This window comes from Ostrinia nubilalis, chromosome 27 (genome assembly GCF_963855985.1).
Source record: "Ostrinia nubilalis chromosome 27, ilOstNubi1.1, whole genome shotgun sequence".
NCBI classification, from domain to species: Eukaryota; Metazoa; Arthropoda; class Insecta; order Lepidoptera; family Crambidae; genus Ostrinia; species Ostrinia nubilalis.
In genome coordinates, this window is record NC_087114.1 from 108,249 (window position 1) to 128,570 (window position 20,322).

Below are 20,322 nucleotides of genomic sequence, written 5' to 3' on the forward strand. Positions count from 1 at the left end.
TTAGTGGCCGCCCTTATCATTACAACTGCCTCTTTTAAGGCAGCTTGCATCGGGCCTTGGAGACGGCCCGACTTTTTCCCCACTTTCTGGACGAGATCGATCCCGGTCTGGACACGTTTTAGTAGACCGTCGACCGTCTCGTTCTCCTCAATCGCTTGTATTGTGGCAAGCCTGGCTTCAGCGTTCGTTCTAGAAGAACGAGCCTCGACCGTCAAGTCCACAATTTCTTTTTCAGCTTGAAGCTGAAGTTCCTCTCGCTCTAACTGCAGCTTTGCCTTTCTGAAGGCCGCCTGAGCCTTGGCCTTGCCGATGTACTCGCCGGAGCTTGGCGGTCGGCCTCGGCCTCGAGGAGCTTTCCCCGCTGACAGCTTTCGATGTGGGGCGCTCTCGTCTTTCTCCGAATCCGAAGCGGCAGAGTTTCTCTCCCAACTTCGCTTCCTGGTCCAAAACTTCGTCCTAGTACGCTCGTTTCCCGAGTCAGAGCCAACCGAGTTCATGGAGACCGCCGATGCGGAGTCCGACTCAATGTCGACCCGTTCTAGGACAACCCGCGGTTCGCGCAGCTCCATCACACCGAGCGTGTCCGCGGTTTCTTCCCTCTTCTCCTCTTGTATATTTACATTATTTACACCTTCTGTATTTACATCTACACACACACTAATATTTACACTGTTATTTACAACTCCTGCGTTATTTACAGAGTCCTCCTCCTCACAACACGGCCGAAGCCGCGAAACGGTGGGTGCCCCCCCCAGATACGAAGGGCAGCCCGCCGCCGAAGCGGCGGGGCGGGATTCCCCGGGTGAACCGGGACCCGCCTGGGGAATATAACTTTTGCCAACACCGTTCATAGTTTTTGACTGCTTGCGGGCGCAGCTGCCCCACCAACTTCCCGGGCGGGGTAACGGCCGGTGCTACTCCACCGACCATATCGGGCCTAATAGGACCCGATATCGTTCCTCGGCCCCCGCCAGACCTTGACGTTTGAGGGTTTTACTGACTTTTCCTTGTCTTGGCCCCGGCTTCCGTAGCCGGGGCCCCCGGCCCCCCTCCGTTGGGGGGTAACGGGTCGCCCGACAGGCCCGCCGAGTTGACGCAACCTGCCGCGCCGGTGAGGAGTCAGCCGCCCGCGTGACAGAACACGCGGACGTTGCCCGGGATGCACCACGGGGAGGTCCCTCACCATCGCACCCCAACCTAACCTAACCTAACCTAACCTAACCTAACCTAACCTAACCTAACCTAACCTAACCTAACCTAAAAACCTGTGTCCTGAAATCAAACATGGCATAACAGATTTTAAGACAAAAGGAGAGCAATAAAACTTAGAAAAACATTAATTGGTATCTAGAACAGAATTTAAATTAAGAGAAATAGAAAAATCAAAATAGGAATTTTAGAACAAACCTTTAAAAAGTCATCAAAATTTAAAGCAAACAAACATTGGTAAAAAACTTAACTAAAACTTTAAAAAACACACCAGCCAAACAATTAAAACCTAAAAATAGCAAAGTCTCTGATATGCAATCGTCAGAGGTGCATAGAAACAAAAAAAAAAAAAAAAAAAAAAAAAAAAAAAAAAAAAAAAAAAAAAAAAAAACCTAACCCAACTCTAATTTCTAGAAAATAATAGCTCACCTATAGGTATTGTACATCGTTTTGAGCGCCAAATTTTTGCCGACACGCCAGTACCATTTTGAGACCCCTACGATTTCATTTCGCTAATTTATTCAAAATTTTGTATTTTTAATTTAGACAGAAAAATTCCATAGTAAATTTTATAACTTTGTCATTTTTGGTCCGATTTTCAAAATTCTTTCGCTTAAATAGACTCACCCCTTTCGGTTTAGCATCCCCCTGACGTCCGATTGACACCGCTCCATACTAAATTCTGCTTTTTTGGTGGTCTTTAGTGTTTTGGGTAACATCTGAGACGGCTTTTGGACGTCATTTTCAAAAATTTCTAGGGCCACCCCCGACGTTTATCGTCTTTTTGGATTCGTCTCGGCGAGCCCTATCCGTAGACACCCCATTTGTAGGGATCCGACGACAGGAAGTTTAAAAATTTGCCCGCCCACCCATCCTTTTGTGTCTAGGGAGGTAGACTTTTTCGTTGGGGCCAAAATTTTTATTTCGCGGATCGACCGGTTTCGAGTGGTATTGTTGGTTAGTGACACTTTGAAGGCAAATAGAGTTTAGTTTTAAGTATTTTTAGGTAAAATTGGACCAGTTAACTAATTTAACTGCGACATTAAATTATATTTGACCGCTTTTGGAGGCGACGCTGCTGCTACCGGTACCTGCAAAAGAAAAGACACATATTTATATAATAGATATACACACATCTGACTTACCGGGAGCCACAGCATCCGCCACCCGGACCGACGAGTACCTGAAAAGGGAAATAAGACTGTTTTTATTTTTACATTTTATACAATTTTATTTATACAACTTATACAAACTTTTATTTTTATTTTTAACGCGGTCATACGGACTTTTGATTATATCATACCACACTTTAGGCGACGCGCACCTCTGGCGACATGTTCGGTTTTAGGACTCCGGCGAAGAAGCCCACCGACGAGGTCCAGCAGAGGTCTCCTGAGTCTCCACCTATCAGGAGGGCAGGGAGGGTGAGACGCAGCGTCGGCGAGTGGGAGACAGGGAAAGCTGGGCTTTCTTCTGGCTCCGACTCAACCCCGCCGCAGGCCGAGCCCCCGAAGGCCCCCAAGAAACCCGCGCCAGTGCGCCGGGCTTCCGTGGAGGCAGCGTCGGCGAGCTCACCCAAGCTGCCCGCCACTGCAACTAAGGAAAGAACAGCCGAAGCCAGAGCCTGCCTGCAGAAGGCTAAGATGTCTCTTGGCACAGCAAGAAACCTGCGCGGTGACATCAAGACCGACGTCACGCAGGCTCTGGATCGGCTGTATCAGCTGGTAAAAGAGGCAGAGATGGAAAGGAAGGGGAAGGCTCCGGCGAAGAAGGTGGCCGAGCCTGAACCTGTTAAAGAGAAGGAAGCGGATAGGGAGAAGGAAAGAGTAGAAGAGGAAGACATACTAGCTGAGATCAGAGAGAACAGGAGACTGCTGCTGTTAAATAGTAAGAAATTGGACGATATTAAGGAGGAGACGGAGAAGCAGAAGACTAACAATAGCGCGTTGACTACCTATGCCAGCGTCGCGGCGTCCGTGCCCGGACAGCAGCGCCTGCCTGTTAGGTCGGCCCTGCACTCCATCGTGGTCACGTCTAAGGACGCGATGGAGACAGGGGAGGAGGTGCTGCGGAAGGTCAGGGACGCCGTCAACGCCAAGGAGGGATGGGTAAAGGTTGATCGGATAAGGAAGGCAAAGGACCAGAAGATAATCATGGGGTGTAGCTCGGAGGAGGAAAGGAGAAAGGTGAAGGCAAGAATTGAAGACGGGGGCCTCCTAGTCGCGGAGGACATGAAAAATAAAGACCCGCTCCTAGTCCTGAAGGACGTCTTGTTGCTCAACAGCGACGAGGACGTCCTGAAGGCTCTGAGAAATCAGAACAGGGGCATTTTTCATGAACTCCGCGAAGGGGAGGACCGCGTCCAAGTAAGATATACCAAGAAGGCCAGAAACCCCCACACACGACACATAGTTGTGAGCGTATCGCCGGCAATCTGGCAGAGAGCGACTGAGGCGGGAACCGTGCACATCGACTTGCAGCACATCCGAGTGGCCGACCAGTCACCGCTGGTGCAGTGCACCAAGTGTCTGGGTTACGGCCACAGCAAGCGATTCTGCGCGGAGCCCGCGGATGTCTGCAGCCACTGTGGAGGGCCACACCTGAGCACCGACTGCGCCGAGAAGCTCGCTGGCGGGGCACCTTCGTGCCGGAACTGTCAGCGAGCCAAAGCGGAGCACGTCCAACACAACGCATTCAGCAATGACTGCCCAGTGCGCAGGCGGTGGGATGCGTTGGCCAGATCCACAGTGGCGTACTGCTAAGGTTGCCCCGGGCGATAACTCCATCCAGCTCACAACTTACCTGGTCGCCAACTGCCTCGATCGTCGCTGCAACTCTGTAAAAGGAAAACACAATATTAAATTGAAAAGTTGGTTAATTGGAAAAATTCAAAATTTCTACTACACATTTTTGGCATATAAATTAAAATTCGGAAAAGAAACTGTAGTAAATTCAAAATTTTCTAAATATAATCAAATAGAAGATAATTTCATGAGAAAATTAGAACTATTTGGAATGAAAGCTCACTCTGAACACTACAGCATAAAGGCGCACACATAAAAACAATAATAACACCAATGTTACCTAGGTAATATGAGATTACTCTAGAAAAAACATTAATGAAAAGTGTACAGATGGGCAAATTTTTAGAAAAGAAATATGGAAAACAAATGAAAGAAAAAACCTGCTAACTTGACCTATAAATTAAAATAATACTTAAAATGTGACGTTAAAAGAAGTCCTGAAACCAATCATTATAAATCAAATCAAATGAGTAAGAAACAGAAAAACAGAAAACCTATTGGCATATTTTAAATACAACGGAAAATTGAACTTGGTATCCTTTAGGAAAATAAATAAAAATTTAACAAAATTTTAAGATAATAAACACTGGTAAAAAATCAAAACTAAAACTTTTAAAAACACACCAGCCAAAAAATTAAAACCTAAAAATAGAAAAGGCTCTGATATGAAATCGTCAGAGGTGCATAGAAACAAACTCAAAAAAAAAAAAAAAAAAAAAAAAACCTAACCTAACCTAACCTAACCTAACCTCAACTCTAATTTCTAGAAAATAATAGCATACCTATAGGTTATATACATTGTTTTGAGCGCAAATTTTTTGCCTACACCCCCGTAGCATTTTGAGACCCCTAGCACCCCATTTGGACATTTTATTCAACTTTTTAGATTTTTAATATTGACTTAGAATTTTTTCGTACAAAATTTTATAACTTTGTAATTTTTGGTTAGATTTTCAAAATTTTTTCGCTTCAATAGTTTCACCCTTTTCGGTTTAGCACTCCCGTGACGTTCGATTGACATCGTCTCATACTAAATTCTGCTTTTTTGGCGGTCTTTAGTGTTTCTTTTGGGATCTGAGACGGTTTTTGGGCGTCATTTTCAAAATTTTCTAGGGCCACCCCCGGCGTATTTCGGCTTTTTGGATTCGTCTCGGCGAGCCCTATCCATAGACACCTCATTTGTTGCGATCGGAGGTCAAGAAGTTTAAAAAATCGCCCGCCCACCCACCCTTTTGTGTCTAGGGAGGTGGAGTTTTTCCACTGGGCCAAAAATTATTTTTCGGGTATTGACTTTTATAGGCCGTAGTTGGTCCAGAAGGACATTTTCAAGGAAAATAGAGTTTAGTATTAAGTAGTTTTAGGTTAACTTCGACCAGTTAACAAATTTAACTGTGACGAATTAGATATATTTGACCGCTTCTGGACACGACGCTGCTGCAATCGGCACCTGCAAGAAAAAAGACTTATTATAAAGTAGCAAATACTCACCTGACACATCGACTGCCGCAGTGTCTGCCACCCAGATTGACGAGTACCTGAAAGGGGAAACAAGACTGTTTTTATCTTTACATTTTTATACAATTTTATTTATATAACTTTTACAAACCTTTATTTTATTTTAACGCGGTCATACGGACTATTGATTTTTATCATCACATTGTACCACATTTTAGGCGACGCGCACCTTTGACGATAATATGTTCGGCTTCAGGACTCCAGCAAAGAAGCCCAGCGACGAGGTCCATCAGAGGTCTCCGGAATCCCCACCTATTAGGAGGGCAGGGAGAGTGAGACGCAGCGTCGGCGAGTGGGAGACAGGGAAAGCTGGGCTTTCCTCTGGCTCCGACTCAACCCCGCCGCAGGCCGAGCCCCCGAAGGCCCCCAAGAAACCCGCGCCAGTGCGCCGGGCTTCCGTGGAGGCAGCGTCGGCGAGCTCACCCAAGCTGCCCGCCACTGCAATTAAGGAAAGAACAGCCGAAGCCAGAGCCTGCCTGCAGAAGGCCAAGATGTCTCTTGGCACAGCAAGAAACCTGCGCGGTGACATCAAGACCGACGTCACGCAGGCTCTGGATCGGCTGTATCAGCTGGTAAAAGAGGCAGAGATTGAAAGGAAGGGGAAGGCTCCGGCGAAGAAGGTCGCCGAGCCCGAACCTGCAAAAGAGAAGGAAGCGGATAGGGAAAGGGATAGTAGAGAGGAGGAGGATAGAATACTGGCTGAAATAAGGGAGAATCGAAGACTTCTGCTGGAAAATAGCAAGAAACTTGACGAGATGAAGGAAGAGGTAGAAACGCAAAAGATTGGAAATAGTGGGCAACTCACCTATGCCAGCGTCGCGGCGTCCGTGCCCGGACAGCAGCGCCTGCCTGTTAGGTCGGCCCTGCACTCCATCGTGGTCACGTCTAAGGACGCGATGGAGACGGGGGAGGAGGTGCTGCGGAAGGTCAGGGACGCCGTCAACGCCAAGGAGGGATGGGTGAAGGTGGATAAGATCAGGAAAGCCAAGGACCAGAAAATCATTATGGGGTGTAGTACAGAGGAAGAAAGGAGGAAGGTGAAGGCAAGAATTGAAGACGGGGGCCTCCTAGTCGCGGAGGACATGAAAAATAAAGACCCGCTCCTAGTCCTGAAGGACGTCTTGTTGCTCAACAGCGACGAGGACGTCCTGAAGGCTCTGAGAAATCAGAACAGGGGCATCTTTCATGAACTCCGCGAAGGGGAGGACCGCGTCCAAGTAAGGTATACTAAGAAGGCCAGAAACCCCCATACACGTCACATAGTTGTGAGCGTATCGCCGGCAATCTGGCGGAGGGCGACTGATGCGGGAACCGTGCACATCGACTTGCAGCACATCCGAGTGGCCGACCAGTCACCGCTGGTGCAGTGCACCAAGTGTCTGGGTTACGGCCACAGCAAGCGATTCTGCACGGAGCCCGCGGATGTCTGCAGCCACTGTGGAGGGCCACACCTTAGCACCGACTGCGCCGAGAAGCTCGCTGGTGGGGCACCGTCGTGCCGGAACTGCCAGCGAGCCAAAGCGGAGCACGTCCAGCACAATGCGTTCAGCAACGACTGCCCAGTGCGCAGGCGGTGGGACGCGTTGGCCAGATCCACAGTGGCCTACTGCTAAGGTTGCCGCGGGCGATATCACCATCCAGCTCACAACTTACCTGGTCGCCAACTGCCTCAATCGTCGCTGCATACCTGTAACAGAAAAAACAGAAATTAATATTTATAAATATCCCTCTTTTTTAGATCTAAAAATTACAAAGAAAATTATTTTGGCTTACGACTTAAAAATAAAATTACATCAGAACAAAATACAAAATTTAATACTAATAACACCCAAGCAAATAGCAGCCAATTTAATGATTAAATTGAACTATTTGACGATAAAAACTGATATCTGTAAGAAGAGGCAAATTACTTATTCAGCAACACTGACAGCAAGAAAGCGAACACAATTATGTAATCAAGACCGTATGTTATCCTAGTATTATTGAATACCAAAGATAAACATACAACAGAAGTGTACAAATAAGTAGCCAAACACAGATACAAATTCAAAATTTCCGATAACACATAAAATAGTAAAAATTAAAACTTGCAAATCACTCGAAATCAAAATTTAACTGGAGTCCTAAAATTAAATTCATAAAGCAATCAGAGTAAATAAACATACATAGCACCTGTATAACACTGAAAAACCTGTATATAACTAGTAATACCAAACAAACTTATCCTAAATAGTATTAAAAATAAAACAGAAAATATAAGAACATTGACATTAAACATCGGTAAAAAAACACAACTAAAACTTTAAAAAACACACCAGCCAAAAAATTAAACAACCAAAAATAGCAAAGACTCTGATATGCAATCGTCAGAGGTGCATAGAAACAAATTCAAAAAAAAAAAAAAAAAAAAAAAAAAAACCTAACCTAACCTAACCTAACCTAACCTAACCTAACCACCAGTCGCCCCGTGGAGCTCGACGGAGTCGCGCGCGTCCATCGCTCCGCCGTGCCCTCGCGCCCGAGCCGCGGCCGGCCCTCGCGCCTAGCCCTCGCGCCAGCCCCTCGCGCCCGGCCCTCGCGCCAGGTACCGAGCCCTCGCGCCAGCCCCTCGCGCCCGGCCCTCGCGCCCGGCCCTCGCGCCCGACCCTCGCGCCAGGTACCGAGCCCTCGCGCCAAGCCTTCGCGCCGTGCCCTCGCGCCTAGGTACCGAGCCCTCGCGCCAGCCCCTCGCGCCCGGCCCTCGCGCCAGGTACCGAGCCCTCGCGCCAGCCCCTCGCGCCTTGCCTTCGCGCCCGACCCTCGCGCCTGGCCCCGGCCGCGGCGGCCGCCCGTCTGCTGTCTCCACCCCCCCCTCAACCTTCCCCCCCCCTCCCCCCGCCCCTCCCCCCCTCCAACTTTTTTTCTCCTCGCCATTGGCCGTCCCACGAAACTTGCCCCCCCCTCCCCCCCCCCAAAATTTTTTGCCCCCCCCCAAAATTTTTTCTCCCCGCCAATAGCCGCCCCACGAAACTTGCCCCCCCCCCACCCCCCCGCACCCCCCCTCCAAAACACCCCCCCCCCCTCCCCCCACCTCACCCCCCCTCTAGCCCACTCCTCTAGCCCACCTAAGTACCTAGCCCTCGCGCCAACCCTTCGCGGCTGCCCCTCGCGCCCGAGTACCTAGCCCTCGCGCCAAGCCTTCGCGCCCGCCCCTCGCGCCCGGTCCGCGGCCCTCGCGCCTAGGTACCTAGCCCTCGCGCCAAGCCTTCGCGCCCGGGCGTGACTTGGGTTATCACCTGATACCGGTGGGCGACCCTCGGCTGGCCCTCGCGCCTGCCCCTCGCGCCTTGCCCTCGCGCCTGCCCCTCGCGCCCGACCCTCGGGCCTGGCCCTCGCGCCAAGCCCTCGCGCCAACCCCTCGCGCCACCCCTCGCGCCAACCCTTCGCGCCTGCCCCTCGCGCCCGGCCCTCGCGCCGTGCCCTCGCGCCAAGCCCTCGCGCCAACCCTTCGCGCCACCCCTCGCGCCAACCCTTCGCGCCTGCCCCTCGCGCCCGGCCCTCGCGCCAAGCCCTCGCGCCAACCCTTCGCGCCACCCCTCGCGCCAACCCTTCGCGCCTGCCCCTCGCGCCCGGCCCTCGCGCCGTGCCCTCGCGCCAAGCCCTCGCGCCAACCCTTCGCGCCACCCCTCGCGCCAACCCTTCGCGCCTGCCCCTCGCGCCCGGCCCTCGCGCCAAGCCCTCGCGCCAACCCTTCGCGCCACCCCTCGCGCCAACCCTTCGCGCCTGCCCCTCGCGCCCGGCCCTCGCGCCGTGCCCTCGCGCCAAGCCCTCGCGCCAACCCCTCGCGCCCGCCCCTCGCGCCCGGTTATCACCAAGTGCCGGTGTAACATACATCGACGACCGTGCGGTCCTCGCGCCCGACCCTCGCGCCCGGTTATCACCAAGTACCGGTTTCAACTTCATCGACGACTGCGCGGTCCTCGCGCCAGACCCTCGCGCTCGGCTATCACCGGATACCGGTGAAACATCGGACTGTGTGGGACGTTGTGTTGCGACTTCCAACTGTGTGGTGAAACATTGTGTGGTGACTGTGCGATAGTGGAACCGTGTTGTGATTGTGACATCCAAGGATTGCAGTGATACCTGGATTGCAGTGTACACTTTGGACATTGGACAGACTGTAAGTGCTCAAGATGCCGCTAGTTAGGTCACCACCCCCCAACCGAAGGGTCACCCGCGCGCGATCGCGGGAAGTCACCAGGGCACCGAACACCCGGTCAGCCTCTCGCTCCCCACCCCTCAGCACACTCTCTGAGGCGCACTCTAGGGACAACTCTTTCGTATCTATAGAGAGCGAGAGGTGCCCGTCGCAAGCCAGCTCAGCGGGCACTGTTCGAGCGGATTCACCGCGCTCTCTGGACTCTGCCGACTTCGGGGGCTTTGGGGGTCTTGGAGTCTACCGACCCCCGACCACTTCGCGTCCGCGCAGGGCCCCTGCCACTGGCGCCTCGCAGTCAGCCTGCAAGCGCAAGACACCGGCCGCTCCCTTCCCCGAGCCCGACTTCGGAGACACGCTCTTCACCCCGCTGCTTCAAAAGCTCCACGGCCTAATGGCCAACATACCATCATTGCTCAACAAGGAGAAGAGCGTGAGGAAGGAGGACCGAGAGCTGGCGGTCCAGTGCAGCGTGGACGCTGCTCGACTGCTTCAGGAAGTACATCTCACATATCTTGACTGCCTGGAGGAGGTGCCTGGCCTGAACAAGGGCCCAGCTCCGGCTGCGGCTCCAGCACCAGCGGCACCCACCACCACCACCTCCGCTGCCACCACCACTAACAGCCACTGCTGCGAGGAGACTCTCGCGGCCGCCGTGACTAAGGCTGTCACCCAGGCGGTGAGAACAGAGTTCGGGCGCATGAAACCCGCTCTGACTGCCCAGCCCCCCGCCTCCTCCACCACCAAGACCTACGCCCAGACACTCGCCTCCGCGCCGGCTCAGCCCGAGGTTGGGGACACTCGGCCCCAGCGGCGGGAAGAGAAAAGCACACGCCCGGCGCTCATTATGGCCTCCAAAGATCAGAAGGCCGACAGGCAGGCGGTAACCAAGACCTTGCGAGCCACCATTCCTTTCCGCGAGGTCAAATTCACGGCGGCGAAGGTTGAGATGCTCTCGCGGGGAAAAGCGAGAGTTGAATTTGACTCAACGGACCACCTAAAGGAGGCAATGAGGCGCATTAACACCAACACAGAGACCTCCGGCGTCAGTGCTGAACCGGAGCGGAAGATTATGCCGATGATCGCCCTCAAGGGCATCTCCAAGGATACGGCAAGCAAGGACCTCATTGCCACTTTGAAAGAACAAAATCCTGAGCTGGGGAACGACGAGCGGATCAAACTGCGCTTCCTGCGGAGGAACCGGAACCCCAACCTATACAACGCGGTCCTCACTGTGCCGCCCAGGGTGTTCCACACCATCATCACTCTCGGCCGTGTGCGCCTCGACCACCAGAGGGTGCACGCCGAGGAGTTCTCTCCGTTTCTGCAGTGCCGTCGCTGCCTCCAGTTTGGGCACACGCAGACGCGCTGCCCCGCCGAGACTCCAGTCTGCGCACACTGCGCGACCGCCGGACACCTGCCGTCGCAGTGCACCAACAAGGCGCTGGCTCCAAGCTGCGCCAACTGCACAACTCACAACGCAAGGTTTAAGTCCAACACGAGCGCCAAGCACACAGCTCTCGACCAGGCCTGCCCTCGGCAAAAGGCCATGAAGGCCAGAATCATGGCCAAGGTGGACTACTCTCTGTAGTCCTCCAGCCACATTACATCTGTGGACTGGCCGCGAGCTGTGCCTTGGCGGCCGTGCGACTGCCTTTTCCTTTTTTTAATTTCAAATTTTTAATCTTTTCACTTCTCTTGTTTTGTATGTAAGTTTGTCCTTTTATATTTCTTTCTGTCAATGTAGATTGCTCATGACTTATATCTTTTGGGTACCTGTGATGGGCTCCGCTCCGACAGGCTGATCTGCGCTGGGTTGGGGGCCGTGGGTTGGGCGCGGGGACGGTCGGCTCTAACCTTTGGGCTCGGCTTGCTGTCCCCGCGCCCGGCCTTCGGTTTCTTGACTGGTGTGGGGGTCTAGGCCTGGCGGGGCGGGGCTGATTACGGAACCCTACTTAATAACCGCATCTTTGTTTACATATATAACGTTTAAATGTTAACTAAAGTCTCCCCTCTTTTTCTGGAAATCGATTAATTTACGACAAACTGCCCATATATTTTGCTAGCAAGTTTTACTTATGTATCGCACTGTCTATGGTCCGCGGGCCGGCCTGGGGATGGCCCGCCCACCGCTGGCGCTGGTGGGACAGGCGATCCGAGGGGCTCAAGGGGCCGGCAATTCAAAAGGATCAGTCCTTCACCGGGCTGTCCCCGGCCCCAGTGGCCTATTAGGATCAGAGCACGGTCCCGGCCCACAGGGTGCTGCTGGGGATCCTTGGAAACGGCTCCGCGGACCTTGACTGTCCAACAAGCCTAAAACAGTCAATTATAATGAATTGATCGATTTCAGTTACTAAAATTTGAAATTGAGATAAACTTAGCCCTCTCTCTTTGTAATATGTATTTGCTGAATTTGTTTTTAAAAATTGACTCTATTGATAGTCTGTAATCATTTTATTAACCTTTGTTTTTTTTTAATAATAGTTAAATCCCAAATCAAGAAGAACTTAGCACTCCTTTTGTAATATATATCTGCTGATTTGTTTTTAAATTCGATTATATTTAACAAATTGACACTCTGTAAACAATTCACTAATCCTTTGCATATAAAATTTGTGTGTGTAGAATCTGACAAATCATAGCTATAATAAGTGTATAACTTCATGGTAAACAATATAAATTATTAAATTGAACAATGTAACTAGTTGAAATCATGTAAATTCTGTGTACCCACCATGCTTCTAAAACTAGTTTGTGGGGCATTCCACGCGAAGCGGGCAGGTAAAAAAAGTCGATGTTTCCGATTTCAGTAATATTTGAGTATGTTCTACCTATACATATTATTGATACGTGTAACAAATATTTTTGTAATATAATGACTAGTTTAAGAGTTATGGGTCTTCGAAGTTTTCGACAACCGGTTGGCATGCAGTACTTCAAAGCCGATTATGGAGTCATAAAAGTATATATTAAAATAATTAAACCACGGGATTTATTACTTCATTTACCGTGCTTTTTAACTGTATTTTCGGAAACGAAAAAAATTTTATTTTTTCCTAAAAAAATGCAAATTATTTTTTTTTTTCTTGATTTTCACAAAGTTCGACCCTTTCGATTTTTTTAATTTTTTTTATTTAAATAGCTAATATTGTGTAGAACATTCATGCCAACTTTCAAAGTGGGCGTGGAAGTGGATTAGGAGCTAGACTGAAAATACTGCCGAAAGGTGGCGTCCAGCGCCGCGCCGTTGCGCTGCAGCCTGACGCCCGCAACTTGTGTGCGTTTAGTGAAACTGACAAGCAAATAAAATCATTTTGACGAAATGTTTTGTGCATTTTTAATAACACCAATACATTTTTAATACCGTATAAGTACTAAAATACCTTACATCTACACTTTTAATTATAAATATATTTTTTTAATTCTCAGAATAGTGTAAATGAGATAAGGCCTAAAGGACTTGTATCCAGGCCAAAATATTTAAAAAAAAAGTTATAGTGATGACGCCATGTTTGAAAATTTTACCGCGCCATTTTAGTAGCACAGCAATTAACTTGTACGGACGCGTGAGAGTGAATTTGTTAGTTTTGTGAATTTGTATCGCTATTATAAACATTGGAATATAATGACTCCTTACGGGGATCGATGTTTTAATCCGTTTAATTTACCTGTACATAAAAAAACTAAAGGCTTGAGGAAATTATCACAAGTACTAGCAAAAAAGTGGTCAATTACAAATGAAAGCGTAAAATATGTGTGCAAGCAGTGTAGAGATCGTCTTGCTAGTGAAGAGCCATTAATTATTGATGACAATGTGATCCTAAATAGCCAATCAAGCCAATGTTCAGTCCAAAATTTACAAGAATCACAAGTCTCATGTTATGTACCGGAAGAAAATACGCTTACGAAGTCAACACAGACAAACGACATAAAATCCATTGACGACGAAATACTTTTGCAACTGAAAGAGAAGTTTAATGACCCTTCTACATCTGTTTCTGAGAAAACGATGATTCTCACTTTAGCACCTAAATCATGGAGCGAAAATAAACTTGCTGATGAATTCAATACCTCTAGACGGCAAGCAAAAAAAGCCAAAGAACTGGTTGAGCAGAACGGCATTTTATCATCACCTAATCCACGAGAGGGCCGCAAGTTAACATCAGAAGTTGTAGATTTAGTTTCAAAATTTTATCTTAGAGAAGATAACACTAGAATAATGCCTGGGAAAAAAGACTTTGTGTCTGTTAAGTTACATGATGGCCAAAGAGTTCATTTACAAAAACAGCTATTATTGTGTAACATCAATGAATTGTATCAACAGTTTAAATTGGAATACCCTAATACAAAAGTAGGCCTTTCAAAATTTTTTTCATTACGTCCTAAGCAGTGCATTCTTGCTGGTGATTCGGGTACTCATATAGTCTGTGTGTGTATTTACCATCAAAATGTTAAATTGATGCTAATCGGGGGAGATATTGCATCACTTACTTCTGAATCTGATATCCCCCTATCATCGTACAAGGATTGCTTGCAAAAGATGATGTGTCCAGATCCGACACCAACTTGCCATTTAATGACAAGAAAATCACCGCTGAACGAACAATGCAACAGTTGTCCTGGCCTTGTCGGAATTCAAGAACACTTAAAAAACATATTTGACGCAAATCAAGTCACTAGTGTGCAGTTTAATACTTGGGTTGGTACAGACCGTTTCACAATCGCCACTCAAGTTCTTTCTTCAGATGAATTTGTCGACAGTTTTTGCTCAGGATTAGACATTTTAAAACCTCACGCCTACATATCAGATCAGCAAACTCAGTATTTTAAATTGTTAAAAGAGTCGATTTCAGAGGGTGACATAATAATCCAGTGCGATTTTGCTGAAAACTACAGCTTCGTGGTTCAAGACGCTGCCCAGTCATTTCACTGGAATAACGACCAGGCCACTCTCCTGACATCTGTGTATTATTACAAAAAGGAGCAAGAGTTAAAACACGGAAGTATTGTGATGATATCGGATGATCTAAAACATGACACTGCAACTTTCTATACCTTCCAAAAAATTTTACACCAACATTTACAAGAAAAGAGTATATCCACAAATAAATATATTTATGTAACTGATGGTGCACCACAGCACTTCAAAAACAGATTTAATTTTATTAACCTGTTTTATTTTAAACAGGATTTCGGTACAGATGTAGAGTTTCATTTTCATGCCACTTCTCATGGCAAAGGGCCATGTGATGGACTTGGGGGCAACTTGAAACGTTTGGCAACTCGAGCTAGTCTACAGTCGGCGTCAGACAATGCGATCACTACACCCGAGCGTTTGTACCAATGGGCCAAAACATCAATGTCCCAAACGCACGTTTTATATGCTCCAAAAGAGGACATTAAACAAAACAGATTGTTTTTAAAGAGCAGATTTGAATCGGCAGCGACAATACCAGGCACAAAAAAATATCATGCCTTCATTCCCACTACTGAAGGTATAATGATAAAACGCACGAGTAACAGTGAAGCATTTAAAATTGTAAAAATTTGTAAGTAAATTTGTAATTTATATTTGTAAATACATTTGTAAATAAAGTTGTAAATAAATTTGTAAATTTTGTAAATAAATTTGTAATTAATCATAAAATATGATTCGTTTTATTCTAAATATCAAACTACTAAAGAAAACATTAATCTGCTTACTCACAAGTGGCGGGCGTCAGGGGCTGCTGCGCAACGGCGCGGCGCTGGACGCCACATTTCGGCAGTATTTTCAGTCTAGCTCCTAATCCACTTCCACGCCCACTTTGAAAGTTGGCATGAATGTTCTACACAATATTAGCTATTTAAATAAAAAAAATTAAAAAAATCGAAAGGGTCGAACTTTGTGAAAATCAAGAAAAAAAAAATAATTTGCATTTTTTTTAGGAAAAAATAAAATTTTTTTCGTTTCCAAAAATACAGTTAAAAAGCACGGTAAATGAAGTAATAAATCCCGTGGTTTAATTATTTTAATATATACTTTTATGACTCCATAATCGGCTTTGAAGTACTGCATGCCAACCGGTTGTCGAAAACTTCGAAGACCCATAACTCTTAAACTAGTCATTATATTACAAAAATATTTGTTACACGTATCAATAATATGTATAGGTAGAACATACTCAAATATTACTGAAATCGGAAACATCGACTTTTTTTACCTGCCCGCTTCGCGTGGAATGCCCCTTGTAAGTTAGGTTAAGATCTTTTTTTTGTAACATCCGCACTGGGCGGCCTATGTTCATACCTGTAAAGGCTAGTGCTGGGGGAAACTTTCTCACTTCTTCCCTCCCCCAGCACTCCCAGTCTATTTGTTGTCTATCCCCCCAGGCCCTCCTTGAGCAGGCATCTTTCACCGCCTTGGAGGGCCGAGTGCCCGGTGCGCAACTCCACCAACTCTCAGGTGGCACGCCCGCCGGTACCAAAGGGTCGCAACTTGTGAACAATTGTAACTAGCGTAAGTTAGTATATAAGTTTTATTGTGAACGTCCCTTCCCATAATAAAAATCCTTTGAGTGGCCAAAATGAACGAGAAAAAAAAAAAAAAAAAAAAAAAAAACCTAACCTAACCTAACAAAAACCGGTTAGGTTTCAGGAAAACCGGTTTTTGAAAATTCCTGAAAAATTACGGTTAGGTTCCTGGGGACATTCCTGAAACCGGTTAGGTTCGCGCCGCGCGAGCGCGTGCGCAGCACGCGCGAGCGTCACTGAAAATTACAGGGGGTGTAACAGGGGTGCGGGGGGAGGGGGGGGCTGCGCGGGCGGGGGGGGGGGGGGCGGTTCTCGTTGGTCGCGCGCGTCGTCTTTTGTTTCAACGTTCATCTTTCTAGAGCTATCTTCATCTTGCCAGTGGTCCCAGTTTGTAACTGAAAATATTAGAATAAATTACATCATTTCTGTCGGTCTTTTATTAACATTTTTATTCATTATCATCATTTAATTATCAGCCATACGACGTCCGCTGCTAAAAATAGGCCTTTCCCAAATCAGTTTAACTAACATAAAAAATAGGAATGACGATTTAATTTGAATTTACCTAAAACTTATAGGGAAACTTAATTTTTCTTCTTAAATTATTAAAATATCCTTGTAACTTTTTAATTGTGATAATTTAGATACCTACAGAACTCTTCCTGTGCTGATGCTTATTACAATCGCATTACATAGTACGTTATCACGTCTTTATTATTTAATAAAGAGATTCGACATACTCGTAAATAAAAACAAATGAAAATAAGTTACCTTGAAATATTTTTGTAGCCAGGCCACTGCATTGTAGTCGGGTCACCCGCCGCGTTATGGAGTTTGCTGAAAAAGATCAGAAAAAATAATGAGATTTAAAATTACAACAATTAATAAAATTTCACCTGTCCTAGGAGCTATACTTTCCACTTTCTCCTCCCTTTAATTTTGTTTTAAACTTGTACTCTCCCTTAGTCGTTGGCTGCCAAAAATGTGTCGTTTTAATTTGGTAACAAAGGTCTGGTAAACTGAATCAATATTAACATAATTACAACACATTCATTATTTGCGTAGAGTATTCTAAGCAAATATCACAATCATTATATTTTGATTACATAATATTAGTTTTCCTAACACACCCTATCCTTATACAAGCACACCTGTTTCTATTGTGCGAGGTTTACACAAAACGATATTGACCTAATTATTTCCATAAGTTTAAGACATTTCAATTACTAAAGTTTATTTTGCATACATCCGTTGTTTACAATTTATTTACCCACCTGGTAATCGAACTCGGGGCTCTAGGTTGACTGTCTGTTTGAAATTTTAGTTTGTAACGATTGTTATGCCTATTTGGTCCTAAACACACAATATGTCATTTGTATTACTTTTGTTATTCTCTTGATAACAGCAGTGTTCGTATATTTACTCATAGATAATGAAAACCTTAATCTAAAAAAATATGTATAACTTTTGCCCGCGGTTTCACCCGCGTGAAATTTAGTTTGTCACAGATCGTCATAAATTTTAGCCTATTCTAGGTTATAATCAATAATACTGTAAAGTTTCATCAAAATCCGTTCAGTAGTTTTTGCGTGAAAGAGTAACAAACATCCAGACATCCATACTTTCGCATTTATAATATTAGTAGGATTATTTTGATTTTCTCTCACCTTTGACTGCAAACTGGAAGGCTGCTCTCTTTCTGTATCACTCGCCGCTTGTTGCAGTCTCCTGAAAAACACAATGTTGCCTTTTCAATAATTTCACTGCAAATTGTTGAAATCGATTAAAATTATTTGTCATACTTTTACAATTATGCTAATAACAATTCCATTGCTCAGGTTATTTTCACAATAAACTGTTTTGAAATGATGAATTTAATTCCTCCGTAAATGGCGGAAATTGACAAGAGAACTCACTACATAAATCTCAAAATGTAAAAACGTCTTAAAAGGCTGGGTTGCACCATGTTTAACTTTGACAAACGTCACAAATCTCAAACTCCATACAATAACACCGGTTATTGCACAGATATGGATAGATGCAGCATGTGTCAAAAATTGTATGAAGCCGAGCGTGCCACTTTTTAAACGTCATTAGTGTCATTTTAGCGAATTTTAGTGATTGCCGCAACGTAAAAGTAATCGTATCATCGTACTGCATTTGCAAAGTCATCGAATGATATCGTGTGACTCGATTCGAAAATTAATTAATTCCGATAAAACTGATAATTTGTTAAATACAAAACCAAAAACATCTTTATTTACCTTTTTAAAATAAATTAATTCTTACAAATCGTCAAATCTCGTTATTTTTTTTTACCCTACCAGCGTTTCAAGACATAAATTTGTCAAGTGCATGAATACATGGATCAGTGTGTGTCTTATTGTTATGAGTAAGTACGGTTCCTTGGGATCGGTATGAGTGCACCACATACAGGGACCATGGTTTTAACTCTTAAGAGTACATCGCAGGATATGTATTAAAAACAATGCTACTTTATACTTCTTCTACTGCTACTTATCTTTATTCTAATTAATTATTTGTTACTTGTGCTGTTAATTACAATTCTCAATCCGTAAATAATTTCTTCTTTCTACCGTGTTCGTACTACTGTCCTCGTAAAATCATCGTAACCGATTGTTGTAATCGGATTACATGAACATCACTCGACCATGTATGTCCATTTGGACATATCGGAATGGCACGCTTTGACGATCAACTTGCTGTATCTACTCTAATCCATATCTGTGGGTTATTGTTATAGTTACGGTCAAAGTTAGCTGGTCCAACTCAGCCTAAGACTTCGTTAATACTTACATAGACTTTTATTAGTGCATTCTCCAAAGCTCGAAGGCAGCGCAGGATCAGATCGCTCGGAGCAGGAGCGTATGCGACGTGTCGACAGTTTGACGCCCTGAAAACGCATTTTAAACGCTAAATTAGCGGTGCAATTACCACAAATAAAAATGTTGTGGTCATGTTACAATTTTAAGTATTTTTACTATATGTAAGTAGGCCCTACTAGCTAAAGTACTAATTTATTCATCACTATCAGTAAATTGTACGAGTCTACCCATGAGAATTAAAGAAAGCGTTGAGTAATAATAATCATCACAATCTTACCTTATAGCAATAATTAGATATTATTTCCTCATCAGAAAGCCACGATGACCCAAACTTCATGATGCACCAACATTCTTACATGTTGGGAGCAGGCGCTGACAAACTTTCAGCTTTAAAATAACGTAGGTGGTTATTAGTTCATTAGATTCGCAACGCGCGTATTATATCTGAAAACATCCAAAGCAAGAATAATTAAATAAATTTTTGAATCAATCTCGAATTATTAACAAGTAACAGAAATTTTATAGCAAATTAAAAATTAATCACCCACCTCTCACGAATCTGATTAAAAATCTATCTTTTTTTCGTCCACAGATATTCTATGCCACAGATTATATTTATCCGAGAGTTCTGTATCCACCCGCCAATTATTACCGGTTTTTGTTTGAAAATTGTTGACCGTACAGGCAAAGATAACCATTATTATTCAGCCATGTTTTTTTCATGTTTTAATTTTAATTATTTATTGGCCATGGAATAAAGATAAGAAATATTGTGTAAAATCTACTACTTTTATTTACTAATGTTACATTTTGTGGTTACTGTAATGTAAAGTGCTTCATTATTTTACTAATACTTTCAATTTTATTAAACCTAAACTTACACGAGCCGTGTATTTACATTCTTGGATGCAAATAATTACCTACTTGTTAAAATTAAAAATTCTTGTTAAAAAGTTTTTGGTGTTTACCCAGATGGTGCGTGCACTGTCGTCATCGCGCTGATGCAACATCAATGCAAAATAAACATTAATAAAATAAGTACCTAAGTTTGCGCCAGAAATAACTACCTAATCGTCGTTTCAGCCGAAAGACGTCCACTGCTGGACAAAGGCCTCCCCCAAGGATTTCCACAAAGACCGGTCCTGCGCCGCTTGCATCCAGGTACTTCCCGCGACCTTCACCAGATCGTCGGTCCACCTAGTGGGAGGCCTGCCCACGCTACGTCTTCCAGCTCGTGGTC